We start from the raw sequence: 5172 nt of genomic DNA, 5'->3' as shown, positions 1-5172 counted from the left end.
TTCACTTCTGTCTAATTTCCCCCTTTAGACGAGCCGAGACTCGTTTGAACGAGCGAGTGACGTCACGACTAACTCATTCGCGCTCGTGCCGCATGTTTAGACCATCGCTGAGAATCGCTCACTCCTCGGTCATCCCTTACATTCCTATGTACAACACCGAGCGGGGAGTGTCTAATCGCAATGATAAGTGATGGAGCCAATGATCATTTTTATGCCGGCTGTAACTAAAGGTAAACACGAAGCGAATGATTCTCGTTCGTTGTTTGCTTGCGGTTTAAACAGATTATCAGTCATTTTAATAATCATTATGTCTTAACACACCTTAAGGCCTCTTTCACACGAGCGACACGGCATCACAGCCATATCTCATCGCTGGTGCGTGCCATATCGTTGCGGTTTCTCGCGGTCATACCGCGATTTTATAGTGCTACAAAGGCGCATGTGGTGCTGCATGCCAGGATTTTTGGGCGGTGAGGCGTTGAAATAAAAGCCCTACCCCGAAAATAAGTCCCGGCACTGTTTTTCATCTCTTCTGGACGGGGATTGAAAAATCCCCGCCTCCTAGAAGCTCTGGCTGTGATTGGCTAAGCGTCAGCCAATCAGAGGCAGCGCTTCCAGGAGGCGGGGATTTTTCAATCCCTGGCCAGAAGACATGAAGGAGAGTAGTGGCGGGAGATGACAGCGCTTCTAAGGTGATGTATACCTTCTTATTTCTTTTTCCTCTGCAGCCAGGGTTAGATTATAGCTTTGACAGTAGGATTTCTTACTGTTAAAGTTGCACCGCACGAAAATCACGTTTTCATGCGAGAGACTTCATAGGGAAACATGGGCTACAAAACCTCACAAGTCGTGGGTGTATCGCGGGACCCGTGAGGTTTTTGTGTCGGGTTTTAGCATGCTACAAAACATTGCATGTGTGAAGGAACCCATAGGAAAGCATGGGCTTCACATACATGCGATTTGTAGCAGCGCGAGAAAATCTTACGACTTTCACTAAATGCCTCATTTTAACACAACTTTTTGTCCTCCTGTTAATGCAGTGATTTCACGTGAAATCCAAAAAGTGCCCATAAACTCTACAGAATGTGTGTGATCTACTGATTGCCATGTTCAAGTGTTAAAGGGGTTGTCCCGCAGCAGCCAGTGGGTTTATACACTTCTGTATGGCCATATTAATGCACTTTGTAATGTACATTGTGCATTAATTATGAGCCATACAGAAGTTATAAAAAGTTTTTCACTTACCTGCTCCGTTGCTAGCGTCCTCGTCTCCATGGTTGCCGTCTAATTTTCGCCGTCTAATGGCCAAATTAGACGCGCTTGCGCAGTCCGGGTCTTCTGCTTTTCTCAATGGGGCTCCGTGTAGCTCCGCCCCGTCACGTGCCGATTCCAGCCAATCAGGAGGCTGGAATCGGCAATGGACCGCACAGAAGCCCTGCGGTCCACGGAGGGAGAAGATGCCGGCGGCCATCTTCACCGGGTAAGTAAGAAGTCACCGGAGCGCGGGGATTCAGGTAAGCGCTGTCTGGTGTTCTTTTTTAACCCCTGCATCGGGGTTGTCTCGCGCCGAACGGAAGGGGGGGGTTGAAAAAAAAAAAAAAAAAACGTTTCGGCGCGGGACAACCCCTTTAACTCAGCCTTCTAACCCATTCCTGGTGAGCTCTCACCAGCCGACTGCTGGCACAAGCATCAACAATTGTGTTTCTGTTCAGCAACATTCCATAGCTTCTCAGAAGAAACAAGTGACCCCACAGAAACCCAAAGGCGTCGAATCAGGAGAATGTGGTGGCCACTCAACTGGACCCCTATGACTAATCCACTTTTGGAGAAACGGTGCATCAAGATAGTGTCTGACGACGCATCCATAATGAGGTGGGGCGCCATCCTATTAGAAGAATTCTGGAAATGCCAAGTCCTTTGAAGGAAAAACGTCTTCATCTAACAAGCTTGTGCAACTATCTGCTCTTAATGTGCCCTCAATGGAGAAAGGGCACACAATTTGGGTACACCACACCATACCATCACTTGGGTGAGGCCACCATGCTAGGTGGACCAGCCCAGTGAGGGTTTGTGTCTGACCCTGGATTGGGGATTCTGGTTGTGGACTTCACCATTTACAATGAAAGTGGCTTCATCACTGGACATCACCTAATGGGGAAAACGAGGCGTTATCATGGGCGCACATGGATGTGTTTGCCAAGCGTATTATGGACAAAAATACGCGGTGAATAGAACCCACTGATCTCAATGGCTTCATTCACATAGGAGCATTCTGTACGCACGTTTTGGGAAAGAACACATTGAACTATTTACACTAATTGCCCATTTCAGTGAATGGGAGCGGTTGTGTTCTCTGCGTGTGCGCAAATGCGCCCAATTTGGTGAGAAAAAAAAGTGTGTAAATGCACATAGGCCTGTGTCAGACCCGCCTCGTTCTGTACATTCTGGGTCGTCCTCCATCAGGTGTTGCAGCATTTGCAATTAGTAAGGATGCCGTATATGCATAGACACGTTCCACTGTATGGAGGCACGGCGAACCCCACAGTCTGGAGATGGCCAATGAGTGCTGTATGAGGCCCGAACAGCGGATGCTGATGCTTCATAACTATCTGGTTTTGGTCATCTGTTGTTGTTAGCTGGTCAGGACCCTAAAGGCGAACTCCCTCCATGTTTTTCGGTCTTGCACTGCTTCTTTCAGGTGTGTGATATCCATGACAGTATCAGCCATCGTGTCCTTTGGCTCCAGGTCTTCTTTTGCCACTGATGTGCCCAAGCATTATAGATTTTTCTAGCAACTCTGCTCACATCACATGGCCAAAATCCGTGAGCCTGAGTCCGGTCGCCTTGTCTTCTGTGAGCCTGAGCCCGGTCGCCTTGTCTTCTGTGAGCCTGAGCCCGGTCGCCTTGTCTTCTGTGAGCCTGAGCCCGGTCGCCTTGTCTTCTGTGAGCCTGAGCCCGGTCGCCTTGTCTTCTGTGAGCCTGAGCCCGGTCGCCTTGTCTTCTGTGAGCCTGAGCCCGGTCGCCATGTCTTCTGTGAGCCTGAGCCCGGTCGCCTTGTCTTCTGCGAGTCTGAGCCCGGCTATCTTGCCCTCCAGTGATCTATCGGGTCTTATACGATTCAGGACTTCTCTTTTTGTTCCTCACGCCGTCCAGGGTATACGCAGCAGCTTTCGCCAGCACCACAGCTCAAAGACATCAATCCTCCTTCTATCAGCTTCCCTCGCAGTCCAGCTTTCACATCCATACATGGCTCAGGGGAAACCGGTGGTTTGCACTATCCTGCTTTTAGTTGCTATACCGATATCCCTACTTTTCCAGATTTTGGCCATGTTTAGCATCGCGCTTCGCCCCAATGCGATCCTACGTTTTATCTCTGACATAGATTCTCCATTCTTGAGCCAATGAAGATGAAGTCTCGCTCGCATTCTACGACCTCGTTGTCGAGTTTCAATTGAATTTGGCCATTTTTTTTGCAGTTGTCATCGTTTTGTCTTCTTTAGATTCAGGTAGACGCCCATTTTTATCATTTATATCAACATAAAGCACAACACCTTCTGCATGACCTAACTCCATCATTCGTATTGCCTGTAAGGAAGAAAAATCACTGTTACCATGAGAACAAAGTTATATTAAAACGAAGCACGCCAAGGCTTCTCCACCAACCTCGTATATCACACCTACCTTTCCACTGGAGTTGAATGGAAGGTGGCGGCATTCATAATGGCCGTCATGTTGGTGACATGGCCCAACAGGTTTCCCTCTTTCCCTGTAGCTTGTATACAAACTCAGATCATTGTCTGCCCAACCACTATCCTTCTATTTGGGTGTTTCATTTTACGTCAGCGGTATAAGAAATGAAAGCTGCGCTGTGATTGGTTGCAATGGGCAACAGACAGATTTTCTTTTAGACCGCCTTCATAAGAGTGTGGTGCCAGGCTACTTTTCAGTGGGGCACAACACTCTTAACAGAGCCGAAACGCGTTGCCTGTGATCTCTGTCTGTCTGTTGCAAGAATAAGTATATGGACTTGGTTGCTACTTTTAGGAGGGGGCTTCTGTACACCACACCCCACTCCTTCAAAGTAAGTGTCTTCAGATCCTTTTTTTTGCCGATCGGCTATTTGGACTTGTCAGTACTCCTATGAGCGCGGAGTTCCTAGGAGTTCTTTAACATTTTGCAAACCTTTTTTTCCTATGTTCTGAAAACTCTTTGCGAGTTGATTGGATTCCTCTGCGGCTCTCTTGGTGCGGATGCCTCTGATGGCATAGGACGACTGGTTACTTGTCGAGCTAGGACTGCAGGTGCGGAGGTCTGGCCCCATTTTGTTGGGGTTCCAGATGTCCATGCCAGGTAATTCCTTTTTTTTTCCTATATCTGACATTTTCCCTCTGTGGCGCTACTCCACCTTCTACTATCACTGTGGACATTGGCGCACTTGCCATAGTTGCAAGATGGTCAGTTTGGGCTGGGCCAGAGCAGAGGGTTGTATTCAATGGGTATAGCTGAACAGTACATGAAAACTAGCTAGCTCATCGCCAGGGTAATTATCAGATGGCATTGGGTTCCCAAACTGGCAACCGCCTTAATACCTCGAGTATTCTTGTAAAGGGGTTAAAAATGGCAAAGTATCTCATACTGGTGGCAAAACAAAAAAGGCATACTCTCCACATCTGGTATGCAACAGCTCCTGTACCGCCAGTGCACAGTGCCCCACGCATATATCAATATTACACTCTAGTTCGGCACTAACAACCAATCAGGTTGAATCGGGGAACCCAAACAACCAATCAGGTTGAATCGGGGAACCCAAACAACCAATCAGGTTGAATCGGGGAACCCAAACAACCAATCAGGTTGAATCGGGGAACCCAAACAACTAATCAGCTTGAATCGTGGAACCCAAACAACCAATCAGGTTGAATCGGGGAACCCAAACAACCAATAAGCTTGCTGGAATTGTGAATCAGAACCAATGAGGTTGCTGGAATTGCCCCCATAGTGCCGAAGTGTAATATAGATATATGCGTCCCCCTCTGCTCTCCACTTGTGGTTGCACAGCAATGATGTCCCGAGCTACAGGACATGCAGTTGCTGCAGTTCATTGCTGGTCAAAGTGAGTTGGTGATTGGCTGCATCGGTCACATGCCCCTGGTGTTGGTGATGTCATCGCTG

This window comes from Eleutherodactylus coqui, chromosome 2 (assembly GCF_035609145.1).
Source record: "Eleutherodactylus coqui strain aEleCoq1 chromosome 2, aEleCoq1.hap1, whole genome shotgun sequence".
NCBI lineage: Eukaryota > Metazoa > Chordata > Amphibia > Anura > Eleutherodactylidae > Eleutherodactylus > Eleutherodactylus coqui.
This window is presented reverse-complemented; position numbering follows the sequence as displayed.